Source organism: Lithobates pipiens, unplaced genomic scaffold (assembly GCF_037356315.1).
Source record: "Lithobates pipiens isolate NorthernLeopardFrog02 unplaced genomic scaffold, aLitPip1_a1.2 Scaffold_27, whole genome shotgun sequence".
Lineage (NCBI taxonomy): Eukaryota > Metazoa > Chordata > Amphibia > Anura > Ranidae > Lithobates > Lithobates pipiens.
In genome coordinates, this window is record NW_027507788.1 from 86165443 (window position 1) to 86184693 (window position 19251).

The 19251-nt window shown below is 42.1% G+C and overlaps 1 protein-coding gene across 1 annotated transcript in view; it reads left to right on the forward strand.

The window, feature by feature from the left end:
- Window positions 1-546: 546 nt before the first annotated feature.
- Window positions 547-19251, forward strand: part of LOC143933954 (DNA-directed RNA polymerases I, II, and III subunit RPABC5-like) — a 90387-nt gene continuing 71682 nt past the window's right edge. Inside the window, exon 1 of the mRNA XM_077457163.1 lies at window positions 547-669. The gene's annotated coding sequence lies outside the window, so the exon portion shown is untranslated. The remainder of the gene's footprint in view (window positions 670-19251) is intronic.

The following is a 19251-nucleotide window of genomic DNA, read 5'->3' on the forward strand; positions in this document are numbered from 1 at the left end:
GTGCCAAATGCAAGCCCGACGCGTTTCGACAACAAAAGGTCTTCAACAGGGGGCGTATATGACAAGCCGTCATTTCCAGTCCATCTGAATTGTGGGTTATCTGATTCTCCCGTTGGGAAGACCAACATTGATACTTGTCTACTACTCAACACATGTGGACTATTTTTACTGGGACTCACATTTCAGTCACTGATACTTACCAGTATTTGTGCGCTCTTATACATATGTTGTATATTGAGCAAACTAATATTTGTGTTTTCATTCACGTATTTTTATTTACTTTGTCATTTGTATTTGGTACAGTACTAGTTTCATTACTGATACTTCCCCATATCCAATTTTCCTATTCACTTATCTAGCGCTACACTATTTGTTACCCCACTTTCACTGAACTTTGTTTGTTTGAGTGTCAGCTGCTGATTCTCACTTTAGCTATAGCGCAGTGTTTTTCCTTTAAATTTTTCACTCAAGCAACCAGACACTGGTCTGAGTGAAAGTTCAATAAGGAGACACATGGAAGGTTAGACAGGAAGTAGCAAGAAGAGGGAGATATATTACCGTAACCATCAGGTGAAGCTAACAACACCCATAGCTGCTAAGTCAGTGCAGCAAGAGCAGAGCACAAATTTGTGGAACCATAGGTGCCAGCAGACCTACAGCAGCAAAAAGGTAAAAAACATATGCAACCAGTCAGACACAGTTCAGCTCCGCAGCTGATCTGTGACAGTATCATCTAGGTTTGAATAGACTGCAACCCATCACCCTGTTTTGTGGTGTGCTGCATCAGAAAATTATAGCGCATATCCAATTTTCAGTGTGTTGGCAACCTATTTGAATGAAAAAATGCTACCATAGACTGCATTCACACTTGTGCAATACTGGAAGACTAGCAAAATCGCACCACCTTTTTTTTTTTTTTTTTTCCCCCAAGCATACTGTGGTGCCATTATTTGTTAAAGGCACCCCAACGCACCTTGCCAAACTACATGAGAAATCATGTGACACAATGAATAGGAACAAAGTACCATGCATTTTGGTATGGCTTGATTTAAAAAAAAAAAAAAAGGGGTATGCATTGTTTTTTTGTGTGATTTAGATTAATTTTAGCAAATTGTTTGCCCTACCACAGTGCACAATACCATGCGTAAAAACATGCAGCAACTCACATTTTTTTGCTTTTTGAGATAAAAGTTTTACATGAATAAATAAAATCTGATTATTTTATACACACCTGCTGGTGGTAAAGTGGAGTTGCACCCAAAAATGGAACTTCTGCTTTAAGGGAGGTGACCCCCTGACATGCCACATTTGGCATGTCATTCTTTGGGGGGGGGGGGGGGGGGGGCAGAGCGGATACCCAGCTCCCATAGAAGGAAGATCACCTCTCCCCCCCTCCCTCTCTGCAATCATTTGGGACACGTCGCAGGTCCCAGATGATGTCACGGCGTGGCTTGCACATGCGCAGTGGGTGTCCGGCTGTGAAGCCACAGCCAGGCACCCACAGTTAAATTGTTAAAATGTCGGCACCGCAGATAGGAGGGGGAGACGAGCGGGGCTTCATTCCCCCACATCGCCGGACCCTGGGATAGGTAAATGTCCAATTATTAAAAGTCAGCAGCTGCAGTATTTTTTATTTTTTTTGAAGCAGAACTCCGCTTTAAGTGGTTTGTCTCCTCCTCCTCCGACTTGCTGGCTGGATCACCAGATAAAAAAACAGAGCAATGAAAGTCTAAAAAAGAAAACTAATGCAGCCATCCCATCTAAGAATTGGTAAGCTGCAATATAATAAATGTTTGCTTATGGATATTACCATATCCGACACTCCCCTGGCAAATGGCACCTTTGTCATCCCCTTGATGTTCTGGGTTGTTGTCAAAACCTTGGCATCCTCTTTTACAATGAAGGATTGGACCTGAATTGTGTGTGATGATGTCAGAGTGCTTGTGACCAATGGACCACCAAAGAGAAGCGACTTCGTGTACCAGGTGTGCAGAAGGGAGGAAGCCTGCAGGAGAGAGAAATAAGGTAAGTAAAAATGCCCTTTTCTGTTGGCTGTATACTTATTGTACAGTATATATGGTAGCACAGTGGTAGGCTTAGCCCTTGTACACACGGTCGGAGAATCCGACGGAATGTGTCCTATCGGACCGTGCTGTCAGATAATCCGACTGTGTGTGGTATGCATCAGACTGATTCCGTCGGAATATCCGTTGGACCCAATTTTCCAACTTGCTGGGAATATTTTCCGACAAACTGGTCCGATCGGACATACCCCGATCACGTGTAGAGAATTCCGATCGGACAAAGTGCCACGCATGCTCAGATCAAATTCCTACATCAAAGCTATTGGCTACTAGCCTGAACGTAGTCCCATCGTAACGAAATAACGTCATCACCTTCTGAAAGATCGGATTTTCCAACAATTTTGTCCGACCGTGTGTATGCAACAGCTTCGGACAAAATCCGACGGATTTGGTTGTCGGAATCTCCGACCGTGTGTACAAGGGCTTAGTGTTACTAAACCCAGGACCCTGGATTCACTATATCTGGTCTCCCACAGAACATGGAAATGCAATTATTTTAGTAAATCTAAACGGCTAAATACCTGTTCTCATCAGCAGTATATAGCAGACTTGTGACTTCTATCTAGTGTCTGGTTAAAGCTGGTAGGAAAAAGATTTCCTTCTCCTCTTGCTGCCCTATGAGGCTGCATGACCCCTGAACTCTGTCTGGACAGTGCTGATTGGCCCTGTGCCAATCATATACACCCTCCCCCAAAAAAAGGAAAAAACTCTCTAGCAATTCATAGCAAACTGAGCATGTGCAGAGTGCCCCTAATGCCGCGTACACACGACCAGACTCTTTGACAGCAAAGGTCCGACGGAACGAGTCTGTCGGACAATTCGAACATGTGTGGGCTCCATCAGACCTTTGGTTGTCAAAAATCCGGCGGACTTTAGAAATAGAACATGTTTTACATTTTCTAGCCAGAACTCCCCTGGACTGAGAAATCTGTTTGTGTGTATGCTAATCTGGACGGACAAAAACCGACGCTAGGGCAGCTATTTGCTACTGGCTATGAACTTCCTTATTCTAGTTCAGTCGTATGTCATCACGTACGAATCCGTCGGACTTTGGTGTGATTATGTGTGTCCAAGTCCGTTCATTCAGAAAGTCTGCCGAAAGTCTGTCGGGAAGATTGTCGGACCTTGTCCGTCAAAGTCCGGTCGTGTGTACACGGCATAAGGCTCTGTACTGTTAGGAGGTGGATTGGAGATGGTAAAAGAAAGGGAGGATGAAAGAAGACAGAATCAAACAGCCTTTTTACACAGTATGGAAGAATAACCCCTTTGGTTCCACAGTGAATATAACAAGCATGCTTTACTGCATATACAGACTGATTTCACTGTTGTGGGTTTAGTAACACTTTAAATGCTGAGCTGGCACTTGTGTCTATACCTGGAATCCCTATTCTGTGCTCATAACACTCTTACCAATTGTGTGCGTGTGTGTCCCCGCACTGTGACCTCACTGTTACTAACAGATCCCAGTAACCGCTTATGATTGGTAGGCTGGGCTCCAATCTCATGGCCACTGTGACAGTCATATGATCAGTAAGCCTCGATGTTGGGACGTTTTCTACTGGCACAGAGGGGTTAATAGTACCCTAGACAAAAATTTGCATTTAACCCTTGTAGTTCAGGAGAGAGCTCCAGTGTAGGAGTGACTATTTTAATGAAAGTTCAGCTTTAATGCAATACATGGTGACCCCCCGTCTGTGTACTTGATGAGCCGCTCTAAGTGGCTTTCAGTCTGTTCCACTGACTCACTACACGTAGGTGCTGGTGTCTATGGTTTCCATCTAAGCATCATATACAAAGTGTAGTTGAAAGATTTCGCACTCCTTAACAGCCTTCAGTGTACTGAATTGAGATAGAAAGCGGCCTCAGCCTAGACTCCTCCCAGGTCATGCCTACATATGTTTCGGAAGGAAGGAAAAATCCTGGACGGCCGCGCACCGCTGAAGGCATCTTTATTGAAAAATTTAAATCCAAAAAACAGTCATATCTTAGGCATAGAAGACGGGGAAGAACAGCTAACATGTTTCACATCACAAACAGATGCTTAGTCCTAGCATCCTCCTACTGATGCATTTCGCCCAGCCCACAGGGCTTGGTCAAAGAGATATATGACCAAACCCTGTGGGTAGGGTGAAATTTGTTAGAGGATGTGGCCTGTGGGGAGACTAGGCTGAGGCCACTTTCTATCACGATTCCGTATATGGGCTGTTAAGGAGTGTGGATTCTTTCAATTACATTTTAATTCAATGCATGTTAACATACCACACGACATATGAGTTGACTCTGACCCTTAGGCTATATCCACACTTTTACTTTTGAAAAAAACGAAAACATTTTTTACTTCTATAAAACGTATCCAATAAAAAAAAAAAAATATATATTGAATTTCTTCATAAATTTAGCCCAAAATGTATTCTACATATTCTTTATTTTTAAATCAAAAACGTTTTTATTGCTCACAAAACAAACAATACATTCCAGAATGAAACCCATTACATGTATAATCTTAGGTTTTTTCCATGTTCCTTCAATGGTTACAGTCATTAATCAAACTGGATACATTTACCATGGTCCCTTCAAAACTGCCACCATTTGTAGCCCACCGTCGAATCATGCCTTCTACCCCAAGCCACCCGCACCCCATAGCTAACTTCCGTATCTCTGTTACAGTCTGACTGGAACTATGGCTTCCACTACTCCTACCTCCACCCCAATCAGCCTCGCCTGCACCAGTTCCATAGGACTCAGCCCCGGCACATCGAGCCTTGCGCCCCATAGTTTATCAAACTTGTCAGGATTCCCTCTATGCTGGTATATGTACTTCTCCATTACAAGTGCTTTTATCTACATGTGGTATCCACACTTTAGTTTTGGGTGGTATAGCTGATTTCCAGTTTAGTAATAGCACTATTTCAGGCCAGAAAAATGTGTAGTTTTACATGTGTGTAATGGACTGTCAACAGGATGTATAGTTGGGATATCTTTTGTGTGACATTAAGGTGTTGACTACCTGTATCATAGTAAGGTTGAATAAAGACACTAGTCCATCCAGTTCAACCTGAGTGAGTGTCTACACCTGTACATTGCACACTCACATTGGTCCCTACCCTCAAGGAGCCCACAATCCAAGGTCCTCATTCATATACTAGGGCCAATTTTGGACAGAAGCCAATTAACCTACCTGCATGTCTTTGGATTGTGGGAGGAAACCGGAGTACCCGGAGGAAACCCACGCAGGCACAGGGAGAACATGCAAACTGCAGGCAGGTAGTGTCATGGTTGGGATTCGAACCAGCGACCCTTTTTACTGCTAGGTGAGAGTGCTAACCACTACACCACTGTGCTGCCCTTAGTAATGCTTCTTCCCACAGCTCCCCCCCAACGGGTCCCACATCCACCTCCCAATGTGTCACCACCCGCATGGGATGTCCCTCAGGGAGTGATGACAGTAGCATTTTGTAACATTGGGAAATGATGCCTTTCATGTCCGATGCGTCCTGGATACAATAACTCAAATTACTAAAGTGCAAAAAAGTGCAGCGCTGATAATAAAAATACCAAACGGAATTAAGTTAAACATCCCACCAAAATGACGTAGAATAAATAACAATGATATCAAATAAATTTAATAAAAAATGTATATACTTATTTAAATAATTATCCCACCAAAGTGACGTGAAATAAATAATAATAAATATATTGAAAAAAAATTATAAATAAATTGAAACCAAGGTAATGGTGAAAATTCACTTAAAAGTAAAACTAAAGCGGACATCAACCAAAATTCATAACCATCCTGACGTGTTTAAAAAAATTCCCTGTGGTGTCAGACAATGCTACATAACCTGTACAGTTAACATATACAAATAAACAAAAAAATAAATAAAAAAGTCCAATATGACATGAGGTAATATATTAGTGCACAAATAAAGGAAGTAGTCCACGTACAGTGCTAGAAAACACAATCCAATCTCAGGTAGGTGAAGACAGATTCCTTTATCCCAATCGGTGACTATATCCAAACAGGTGACACACCATAAGTGAGTAATGATAACCCTTACCGACTCCAAATGACCACACTGCAATGGTCACGCCATGCATAGGGGAAAATTCTCCGGTATCTCCAATACCTTTCCCGGCTTCTCAGGCAGTTCACAAAATGGGTATGGCAATCATGCTGCTCAAAAAGTAAAAACAAAAAATGCCTCCATAGTGTAATAGTTTAAACACTTTTAATAGATAATAAAAAATTACACTTACAAAGAGACATAAGATTAGCGCATGAAATCGAATGCAGAGATCGCAGCGTCTCCACTGGCTTCCCGCTGTTATCCTGCTGCCCATCAATCTCCTATCAGCGTGATGACGTCACATGTCTTTCGGCTGCTCTGTCCCTGTGTGTTTGGGAGGCTTGTTTGACTTACCCCCCCCTGTCTCATGAGCCTGGTCAGCTCCGCGCGCCATGCGTTGGGGCTGTAGTGTGCCAGCGCCATCCTGGCTCTCCATGGCCACCGCGTCTTTTTCCGATTTGCGAGACCTGCTGGGCTCCAGTGTTTTTTTTTTTATTTTATTTTTTTCCCCCCCCCATGAACCTGTGTCGTGATGCAGAGGGCTCTGCTGTGACTCCGGTACAAGATAGAATGAGGATCACCAGCGGGATTAGGATCAGCGGAGGATCAGCAGCGGGAGCTCCGTGTAGTGCGACCGCTCACATGCCCGTCCAGGCCATGCCCCCCCCCCCCGCTACATATTCTTGGTAAAAAAAAATACCCAGTGAGCATATATTGATTGGCTTGCGCAACAGTTATAGTGTCTACAAACTAGGGGATTTTTTTTTTAACTAGTAATGGCCATGATCAGCAACTTATAGTGGCACTGCGATATTGACAAGACAAGTCGGACACTTTTTGGGGACCAGTGACACTAATACAGTGATCAGTGCTAAAAAATATGCACTGTCACTATACTAATGACACTGGCGGGGAATGGGTTAACATCAGGGGCGATCAAAGGATTAAATGTGTTCCTAGCCAGTGCTTGTTTACTGTGGGGGAAGGTGTTTTTACTAAGGGAAGGCAAAGTTCCATGTCCCTGATTTGCAAGAACACAGGATCAATGCCTTCCCTCCTCACAGAATGGCAATCTGCCTTATTCATATTGGCAGACCGCTGTTCTGCATGTGTACTAAATTAATGGTGGGTGCTGGCATACCCACCGCTGGGCACCTGCTGTGTGTGATCACAGTGGGAGCGGGCACCGGCGTTCGCCGCCCTGCTGCAGTATATGTACAGTGGTTGGCATGCAAGCGGTTAAAACTGAAGTTTAGGGATAGATATTTTTGTATATTTACATTAGTCCAGCTTGAACCAGTGTAAATGTGTGTGCTATACCTGTTGGATACATTTTTGAAAGCTGGAAATTACTGTAGAACCGCTACTACAATGTTCTCTTCTAGCTTCCTGGTCATGTGCCAAGTGGCTAAAAAATTGCAGTGTTCCCAGAATGGCATCCATGCCAAACAAGCGCCATCTGGTGTTCAGTAAGCAGCAGGACCTGGACCTGTAAGGCAGCAGCAATCACTGTAATAGTGGTGCCTACTACAGTTATTTCCAGCTTCCAGGGGGATCCCACAGGTATAGCATAGCACATACACACAGTATATCACAAAAGTGAGTACACCCCTCACATTTTTGTAAATATTTTATTATATCTTTTCATGTGACAACACTGAAGAAATTACAGTTTGCTACAATGTAAAGTAGTGAGTGTACAGCTTGTATAACAGTGTAAATTTGCTGTCCCCTCAAAATAACGCAACACACAGCCATTAATGTCTAAACCGCTGGCAACAAAAGTGAGTACACCCCTAAGTGAAAATGTCCACATTGATCCCAAGTGTCAATATTTTGTGTGGCCACCATTATTTTCAAGCACTGCCTTAACCTTCTTGGGCATGGAGTTCACTAGAGCTTCACAGGTTGCCACTGGAGTCCTTTTCCACTCCTTCATGATGGCATCACAGAGCTGGTGGAGACCTTGCACTCCTCCACCTTCTGTCTGAGAATGCCCCACAGATGCTCAATGAGGTTTAGGTCTGGTTGGCCAGTCCATCACCTTTACCCTCATGACATGCTTGGCCAGTCCATCACCTTTACCCTCAGCTTCTTTAGCAAGGCAGTTGTCGTCTTGGTGTGTTCGGGGTTGTTGTGTTGGAATACTGCCCTGCGGTCCAGTCTCCAAAGGGAGGTTATCATGCTCTTCAGTATGTCACAGTACATGTTGGCATTCATGGTTCCCTCAATGAACTGTAGCTCACCAATGCCAGTAGCACTCATGCAGCCTCAGACTCACACCCACACACAGCCCCACACTCCCACCACCATGCTTGACTGTAGGCAAGACACATTTGTCTTTGTACTCCACACCTGGGTGCCGCTACACACAATTGACACCATTTGAACCAAATAAGTTTATCTTGGTCTCATCAGATCACAGGACATGGTTGCAGTAATCCATGTCCTTAGTCTGCTTGTCTTCAGCAAACTGTTTGCAGGCTTTCTTGGGCATCATCTTTTAGAAGAGGCTTCCTTCTGGGATGACAGCCATGCAGACCAATTTGATGCAGTGTGTGACGTATGGTCTGAGCACTGACAGGCTGACCCCCCCCCCCCACCCCTTCAACTTCTGCAGCAATGCTGGCAGCACTCGTGTCTATTTCCCGAAGACAACCTCTGGATATGATGCTGAGCACGTGAACTCAATTTCTTTGGTCGACTATGGCGAGGCCTGTTCTGAGTGGAACCTGTCCTTTTAAACCGCTGTATGGTCTTGACCACCATGTTGAAGCTCAGTTTCAGGGTCTTGGCAATCTTCTTATAGCCTAGGTCATCTTTATGTAGAGCAACAATTATTTTTTTCAGATCCTCAAAGAGTTATTTGCCATGAGGTGCCATGTTGAAGAGAGAGAGAGATAGAGAGAGAGAGAGAACACCAAATTTAACACGCCTGCTCCCTATTCACACCTGAGTGTGTTGTTATTTTGAGGGGACAGCAAATTTACACTGTTATACAATCTGTACACGCACTACTTTACATTGTAGCAAAGTGTGATTTTTTTTTCAGTGTTCCCACATCAAAATATATAATAAAATATTTACAAAAATATGAGGGGTGTACTCACTTTTGTAAGATACTGTACTTACATTGATCCAAGCGGGACCAATGTAACTATGCACAAATATCCATACCTAAACTTCAGATTTAGGACTTTGCAGAGCTTTGTTGACTTGGCAGTGCAATGTCATATATTTTTGAAAATGTATGCAACAGCTACCTCTCTTTTAACGAACAGATAAAATTGTGCTGCTGGGTTCCCTTCATATTTTATAAAGTTATTTTGTATGAACATGTAGAAATCTTTACCAGTAACAGTAGCAGGGCTTATGAAGCAGAAACAAGGTTTATGCCCTCTAGTGGTAAAAAACTGGTAGTATTTTTTGTATGCAAGAGCTGGCATTTTCTATATATCAATATAGTTACAGTATAGGAAATGAACACGTATGTTAGTCTATATTTACAGGGTGGCAATGTTATGCCTATAAAAACATAACATAATACTAGATAACTGATAGCTGCTCAGGGTCTTGTAGAACATAGATCAGTGGGTTACTAAGGCAGGAAATACACAGTGTCACGAATTGACACAACTCTGAGTCCTCAGGCTAGCCTGGAGCTGCTAACAAATGATCCTGAAACAGAGAAGCGGTGAGGATACGAAGTGAACAATCCCTGCCACTACTTTTTTTTTTTTTCTGGATGAAGGTGGAAAATCCCTTTAGGCTATAATTAATATGCATATTGTTCAGCAGCCTGTACCAAATTGTTGTAAAAAAAACTACAGACTGTAGTACTGGGGTCGTATTTAAAGTGGTCGTAAACCCATTTAAAAAAAAAAACAAAAAAAAAACCTAACACCTGCCTAGCATACCAGCTCTTACCACTTCCATCAGCTCATTCCCCACAGTTACAACCTCTTATACCCCCTGCCCCGCCCTATTAGATTGTAAGCTCTTCTGAGCAGGGCCCTCTTAATCCTCTTGTATTTTATTGTATTATAACTGTATTGTCTGCCTTTTATATTGTAAAGTGCTGCGTAATATAAATCCTGTATTATAATAATAATAATGTAATACTTACCTGAGATTGAAGCTCTCACTGCGGTGCCCGTACGCAGGTCCAGCCGGCGACATCACTCCTGGGGGTTACTTCCGGGGATCGCGGCTCCGGCGCTGTAATTGGCTGGAGCCGCGATGACATCACTCCCGCACATGCACGCGGGAGTGATGTACGTGCCTTTGCTTCAGTGCCCATGTGCCAATGACGTCTGCAAATACAGGTGAGTAGATACAGGTAAGCCTTATTATAGGCTTACCTGCAGCAAAAAGTGGTCTGTGAGGGTTTACAACCACTTTTAAAATGACACTAAAATCTGGTTTAAAAAATTCTATTTTGCTATGTATTAACTTAAAAATGTATCTTCAGTTGCTCTCATCCTTCTCCAAATTCTTTTCTTTCTTTTTTTTTATTCCTTTTTCTCTTTTATTTATTTTTTATTTTATTTCTGCTCTTATCTAGCTTCCTGTTAGAGGGTGGCTATATTCATTCTCCATAGTCCCGCTGTATGTAGAAATGACCCTCCCTTTCTCTTGTGTGGTTTTATTTTATTTATTTCTTTTTTTTTTTTCTTTTCTGGGCTCTCCACACAGCCAGTAATTACCTGTGATGGCTGACCGGACAGTAGCTACGGCTGCCAGCAAATGGGGACTGGCAGCTGCCCCTAGCCGCTCCGGTCTGCAGCACCAATCTGATTTCTGCCCCTACAATTTACACCAGCTTAAATCGCAGGTGTGAATGTAGCATAAATGAAAAATAGAATTATTACACAGGATTTATATAGCGCCAACAGTTTGCGCAGCGCTTTACAATATAAAAAGGAGACAATACAGTTATAACACAATAAAATACAAGAGGATTAGGAGGGCGCTGCTCAGGAGAGCTTACCATCTAATAGGGTACAAGATCATTAACCACTTGCCGACCTCCTAACGCATATTTACTGTGGCAGGTTGACTCAAAACCACGTGCCTGTACGTCATTTCGTGCAATACCTATTAGGGGGCGTGTGCACACTGCTCTGATTGGACACAGGGGATGCCATGCAGTGGGTCACCAGCCGGCCACTCGTGATCGTTCACGGGAGAGGCAGAACAGTGATCTTTAAACACGGCAGATGGCCGTTCTGACAGGGAAGAAGACAGAAATCTTGTGTGCTAAGCTGAACACCGATCTGTATCTGTCTTCACCCAGTCAGAGCAACCCCCCCTCCCCCATAGTTAGCAAGCACTGCCAGGAAGCGCATTTAACCCTTTGATCACCCCTAATGTTAACCCCTTCCTTTCCAGTGTCATTAGTACAGTGACAGTGCATATTTTTAGCACTGATCACTGTATTGGTGCCACTGGTCCCAAAAAAAAGTGTCAGGTGTCCAATTTGTCTGCCGCAATGTCGCAGTCCCACTATAAATCACTGATCATCACCATTATTAAAAATTCCATAAAAATATCCAATAATTTATAGACGCTATAACTTTTGTGCAGACCAATCAATATACGCTTATTGGTATTTTTATTACCAAAAAATTCGTTTTTTTTTTTTTTTTATTGGATATGTATAATAGCAGAAAGTAAAAAAAAAATTGTTTTTTTTTTGTTTTTATTATACAGCGTCGCACACTGCGCAATTGTCAGTTAAAGTAATGTAGTGCAAAAAATGGCCTGGTCATTAAGGGGGTAAATCCTTACGGGGCTGAAGTGGTCAAGTATTGGATGTGTATGGATTATTTTTGGAGAATAAGGGTATTGTTTATTAATTTCACTTTAACGGGTCACTATCTAAAAGTTCAAGCGGTATTAAACCTAAATCCAAAACTACAATATGACAGTTTACCAATCCTTAGATGTAGTGGCTGCATTAGTTTTCTTTTTTTTAGGCTTTTTCCCCTCTCTTTCACCTGATTATTTGTCCAGTAACACACCTCCTGTATTAGAGTGCCCCTACTCTGGATGAAGAAGAACACGAGGCACCATTGGACAGCAGTACTGGACTGAAATCTCCCGCGCGCAAGCGCAGAAGAAATACCCAGAAGAAACGCAGAGGGAGCATGTCAGCTCCCTCGGCGTGGATCGGGCCAGATGTCGGGGCCTCGTTCTAAGGTAAGTATTTCATAATGAGCTAGTATGCGGTGCATACTAGCTCATTATGCCTTTTGCTTTGCAGGTTTAAAAAAAAGAAAAAAAAATCTGCGGGTTTACTACCGCTTTAACCCCTACACTGCCACCCACTGGTTAACCCCTTCACTGCCAGTGTCATTTACACAGGAATCACTGCATTTGTATAGCTGTGATTACTGTATAAATGACAATGGTCCCAAAAATGTGTCAAAAATGTCCGATGGGTCCCCCACAAGGTCGCAGTCACAATAAAAATCGCTGATCGCCGCCATTACTAGTAAAAAAATAATAATAAAAAATTATTAATAAAAATGCTATAAAACTATCCCTATTTTGTAAACGCTATAACTTTAGCGCAAACCAATCAATAATCGCTTATTGCGATTTTTTTTTTTTTTTTTTTTTATTTATTTTTTTTTTTACCAAAAATATGTAGAAGAATACGTATCGGCCTAAACTGAGGGAAAAAAATGTTTTTTTATATATTTTTGGGGGATATTTATTATAACAAAAAGTAAAAAATAATGCGTTTTTTTCAAAATTGTCGCTCTATTTTTGTTTATAGCGCAAAAAATAAAAACCGCAGGGGTGATCAAATACCACCAAAAGAAAGCTCTATTTGTGGGGGAAAAAAAGGATGTCAATTTTGTTTGGGAGCCACGTCGCACGACCGCGCAATTGTCAGTTAAAGCGACGCAGTGCCAAATCGCAAAAAGTGGTCTGGTCTTTGACCAGCAAATTGGTCCGGTCTGAAAGTGGTTAAAGACAAATCCCAGTTAACACTTTATAAGCAGTTGCAGCAAACAGGGTCTTTCCTTTTGAGATAAAGGTTTTACATAAGCTGATCATTGTAAGCACCCCTGCCAGTGTTACATGGTTTGTTTCATCCCTATAACTAATACATGCTGCTGACTTACTGGCCAGATCACTAGCTGAAAATAGAAGGAAGAATGCCTAAAAAGACAACTAATACAGCCATCACATCTATCAATTGGTAAGCTGCAGTATAATTAACCCCTTTGTGCTGGCACCTCCCAGCCCTGGAGATTGATGCCGGGAGATGGGGCGGGATTTTTGATCATGTGACCACCGTGATTGGCTGTCACGGCAATCGCATGATGAGAAAGCGTTCCCTTCGCCACCGAGTAACTGTGCCTGTGTCTACTAATTGGTTTGCTAATTGATAATTGTGTCTGCTGATTGGTACGCAAATATGCAGCCACTCTGCGCCAAGGCCCACCCACTGAAAGGGAGCATATTTGCTTACAGCATGTGTGCATATTATAGTATATTTAAAGTGTCACTAAACTAGACATGTGCAGAAAGGGAAAAAAAATAATTTCTTTCATTATTTGCATAAATTTGTTTAGCTAATATGGTTTATTCTGTTTAATTTGTTTTTGGAATACATTTAGTTTATTCGTTTTCTAATCAGTTAGAATTTTCGGAGTTCTAATCAATGCGAATAGTTTTCGATTCAATTTCGAATAGTTTTCGAATTCACATAGTTTTCCAATTTCAAACGAGAATAAAATGGAATAGAAAATAATATAACTATTTCTCAAAATTCTAATAGAATCAATTCTAATTGCTATAGAATAGAAAATAATAGATTAGAATAGAAAATAACTGAATAGTATAGAAAAAAACAGAATAGAGTAAAATAGAATAGAAGGAATATATTATTTGTCCTATTCTAATCTATTCTATTCAAATTGATTCTATTTGAATTTTGGGAACTGGTTATATTCTTTCTATTCCATTGTTTTCTTTTTAATTCTTTTCTTTTTCTATGTGTTTATTCCATTCTATTCTTTTCTATTATAATATTTTATTTTCTATTCTATTTTCTGTTATATTCTTTCCTATTCAAATTTCAATTTATTCTATTTCAAATTTTGAAAGATGGTTATATTTCTATCCTGTTTTTTTCTATACTATTCTGTCATTTTCTAATCTATTCTTTTCTATTCAAATTGATTATATTTCCAATTTTGAGAAATGGTTATATTCTTTCTATGCTATTGTTTTTTTTTTTTTATTCTTTTCTATTCTAGTCTTTTATATTGTTTTTTTTCCCCTATTCTATTATTTTCTTATGTATTAAAATGTATTCTTTTTCAAATTCGAATTTCAGGCAATGGTTATGTTCTTTCTATTTTATTCTATTATTTTTCTATACAATTTTATTCTATTCTATTTTTTGTTATATTCTTTTCTATTCTATTTTTTTCTATTCCTTTATTTTCTATTCTATTTTATTCTTTGTTAATTTGAAAACTATTCAAATTTGAAAACTATTCTAAATTTGATTTGAAAACTATTCGAATTTCATCCAAATTTTCCTTTTTTGTTTTTTTGGATTTGTTTAAATACGGTACTATTGTAATTCAGACATTTTAATAAATCCGAATTTCCGAAAAAGGAAAATTTGTCCAAATTTCAATTCATAACTAAATGAACTGCAACTGTCTACACTAAACCCACATCATAAAAAAACGCAAAAATAAATGGTGTATTACAAGCTGTTCATGCTTGCTTAGTCGCTATAAGATTTGTGTTCTGCATTCTGAAAAAAAAAAACCTGGTTGATCCTCCTGCTCTCTATCTCCACCTTCTGTTCACGTCTCCAATTCAGAGCAGCGGTGGCAACTCTGCACATGCTCAGTTTTCAGTGCGTTTCTATGCTGAGCATTTCCTTCCTATCGCATCTGAGCAGCCCATGTGACTACAGAGTAACACATGTGGGCGTATATACAGTGGGGAATGACAGCCCACTCCTTGCATCCTCCTCAATGTCCACTAACCAGCTATATTACATGTAGATTAATGGTGGCTTCACCTCCCTCTTATTCTAAGACACAAGCTGGAGGGGAGTGACACAGCCTGTGACTGGCAGAAATATGCCCACACCATGTTATTTCTACAAGATACCGTATATACTCGAGTATAAGCCGAGATTTTCAGCCTCTTTTTTGAGGCTGAAAGTGCCCCCCTCGGCTTATACTCGAGTCATCGCTGTCTGCCTGCTCGATCAGCGTATCGAGCAGACAGACAGCGGCCATTCTAACATTCAAACGCCGCGCCTCCGCCTCCGCCTTCGCCTGTGATAGGCGGAACACTGAATTTCCCAGCAGCCTGTGTTCCGCCTATCACGGACATCGTCTCATCCTCGTACTACGGACGAGGATGAGACGATGTCCGTGATAGGCGGAACACAGGCTGCTGGGAAATTGAGTGTTCCGCCTATCACGGACATCCGATAGGCGGAACACTCAATTTCCCAGCAGTCAGTGGGAAATTGAGTGTTCCGCCTATCACCGACGGAGGCGCGGCTTTTGAATCCTAGAATGGCCGCCGACGAAGAGCTGAAGGACGGAGGCTCGGCTCGGGACGGGCCGGGCCGGGCCGGGACGGGACGCAGGCTGGACGGGACGCAGGCTGGACGGGACGCAGGCTGGACGGACACAGGCAGGCTGGACACAGGTAGGCTGCACGGACACACACACACACACACACACACACACACACACACACACACACACGGATGCATGGACACACACACACACACACACACGGATGCATGGACACACACACACACACACACACACACACACACGGATGCATGGACACACACACACACACACACACACACACGGATGCATGGACACACACACACACACACACACGGATGCATGGACACACACACACACACACACACACACACACACACACACGGATGGATGGACACACACACAGGGATGGATGGACCCACAGGGATGGACGGACACACAGGGATGGACAGGCATGTCTCACCCTCGGCTTATACACGAGTCAATAATTTTTTCCAGTTTTTTGGGGGTAAATTGGGGGCCTCGGCTTATATTCGGGTCGGCCTATACTCGAGTATATACGGTAATAAAGATTTTATTTCAAATCTATACAGTAAAACCTTGGATTGAGAGTAACTTGGTCTCCGAGTGTTTTGTAAGAAATCAACATTTAGAAAAATAAATAAAATTTTGACTTGATAAATGAGCGATGTCTTGCTATACAAGTAGTGTCATGTCACAACCAAGTATAAAAGAAAAGAGAAGCCTCTATGTGTAACAATATGGTTGCATTTAATAAAGGTACAACCTTTAGCAAAACAGTCACATCTAAGTATGCAGGCATCCAGGGTAAAGTTGTCCACATAGACCGTCCTCCGCACCGCCATCGACGGTTCCACGCTGTGCTCCACAAGCCCTTCAAGCCTCACTTTCAGATTACTCTACTGCAGGGTAGTCTTCCCGGTCACGATTGCAGGCTGACAGCTGTGAGAGCCGGCGGTGTGGAGGATGGTCTATCTGGACAGCTTTACCCCGGATGCCTGCATACTTAGATGTGCCTCATCAACCATGTGAGTTGCTAAATATTGTACCTTCATTAAATGTAACCATATTGCTACACTTAGAGGCGCCTCTCTTCTTTTATACTCTGTAGCTCCTGCTGGGTTTTGCTTCTAATCCCCTTGTGGAGGCTTCTATTTGTAGAGGGACATTTTATTTTATACACAACCTATCACAATGCTATCATCTTTTTATATGGACTGTAAACTGAAGGACTTAATTCCACAACCATTTATTCATTATCTGAGTTTCCATTATTTCTTATAGGGAAATTTGATTTGAGTGCTTTCAATTACAAGCATGTTTCTGGAACAAATTATACTCGCAATCCAAGGTTTTACTGTATTTGTATGACAATTTAAAAAAGTTTATTGATATTTATTTATTTTTACTCTGTATACCAAAAGCAGTTTTTTTTTGTTTTTTTTTTTTACTGTGAACATGTGACCAGCAGCAGAGGACCTAGAAGCTCCTCCTACTTATGTTTCCATGCAGACAGGCTGGGAAAGATCTGGGTCATGTGGCAGCTGTATATAGATTAGGAAAAAGGTGCTTTGAAGACTTTCTTTAACCACTTAAGGACCGCCGTATTGCCAATGTACGTCATTACAATGGCACAGGCAGGCACAAGCACGTACATGTACGTGCCTGCCTTCCAGCGGGTGGGGGGTCCGATCGGACCCCCTCCCGCTGGATACGGCAGTCCGGTTCACTGCACCCCCTCTCGATCACTCCTGGCCAATGAGAAGCTTCCTCCCACTGTGTATTGTATACACAGGAAGGAGGAAGTGATGTCACTCTCCTTGGGGCGGTCTTTTTGACCGGACTACGAGGAGAAGACAGAAAGTAAGTGCACCAAAACACTACTCTAACACATAGGTACACAAGCCCCCCCCCCCCCCCCCCCCAGTCACAGTGTCACTGATTGCATTGATTATTTATTTACTGATCAGTTGTAAAAGTAAAAACTGTCAGGGCAGTTAGTGTTAGGTCCAGGGTAGCCCCCTATCACCCCCCAATAAAAGTTTAACCCCCTGATTGCCCCTAGAGTTAACCCTTTCACCCCCTTTTGCCAGTGTCACTAAGCGATCATTTTTCTGATTGCTGCATTAGTGTCACTGATGTCGCTAGGTAACTAGTTATTTTTTTAGGTTCACCGCCAGGTTTTTATAGCGCTAGGTACCCCGATATACTACCCAATAATGGTTTTAACCCCCTGATTGCCCCTAGTTAACCCTTTCACCAGCGATCACAGTATAAGTGTCACTGGTGACGCTGGTTAGCTAGTTAGTTATTTAGGTTCCCCGTCAGGTTTTTATATAGCGACAGGGACCCCCATATACTACCTAATAAAAATTTGAACCCCCTGATTGCCCCTAGTTAACCCTTTCACCAGTGATCACCGTATAAGTGTTACAGGTGACTCTGGTTAGTTTGCTTTTTATAGCATCAGGGCACCCACCATTTATTACCCAATAAAGGTTTAACCCCCTGATCACCCGGCGGGTGATATCAATTAGGTGTTAGGGTCAGGGTCTGCGTCGCCCCAGGCAGCGCAAGGTTAGTGCCAGTACTGCTAACACCCACACGCAAAGCATAAACCTCCTGTAGTGGTATAGAATCTGAACAGATCAATATCTGATCAGATCTATACTAGCATCCCCAGCAGTTTAGGGTTCCAAAAAAACGCATTGTTAGCGGGATCAGCCCAGATACCTGCTGGCACCTGCGTTTTGCCCCTCTGCCCAGCCCACCCAAGTGCAGTATCGATCGATCACTGTCACTTACAAAACACTAAACACATAACTGCAGCGATCGCAGAGTCAGGCCTGATCCCTGCGGTCGCTAACAGTTTTTTTTGGTAGCATTTTATATTTAAATCCGGAAGGCAGTACTTGGTTTTCGGGGTCCCGTACGTGGCTAGGCTCCCAAAAAGTCCCCCACATGTGGTATCCCCGTACTCGGGAGAAGCAGCAGAATTTATTTTGGGGTGTAATTTGACTTATGCCCATAGCATGTGTGAGCAATATATCATTTAGTGACAACTTTGTGCAAAAAAAAAAATTGTAAAATTCCTGCAACTTGTGGCAAAATATAAAATATTTCATGGACTCAACATGCCTCTCAGTAAATAGCTTGGGGTGTCTACTTTCCAAAATGGGGTCATTTGGGAGGGTTTTGTGCTATTTTGGCATTTTATGGCCTTCGATGGGTAGTGAGGAGTGAAATCAAAAATTTGCACCCTTAGAAATCCTGAACGCAGTGATTGGATTTTGGGGTGCCGTACGCAGCTAGACTCCCAAAAAGTCCCACATATGTGGTATCCCCGTACTCAGGAGAAGCAGCAGAATATATTTTGGGGTGCAATTCCACATATAACTATGGCATGTGTGAGCAATATATCAGTTAGTGACAACTTTTTGTAAACTTTTTTTTTTTTTTTTTTTTGTGTCATTATTCAATCACTTGGGACAAAAAAAAATATTCAAT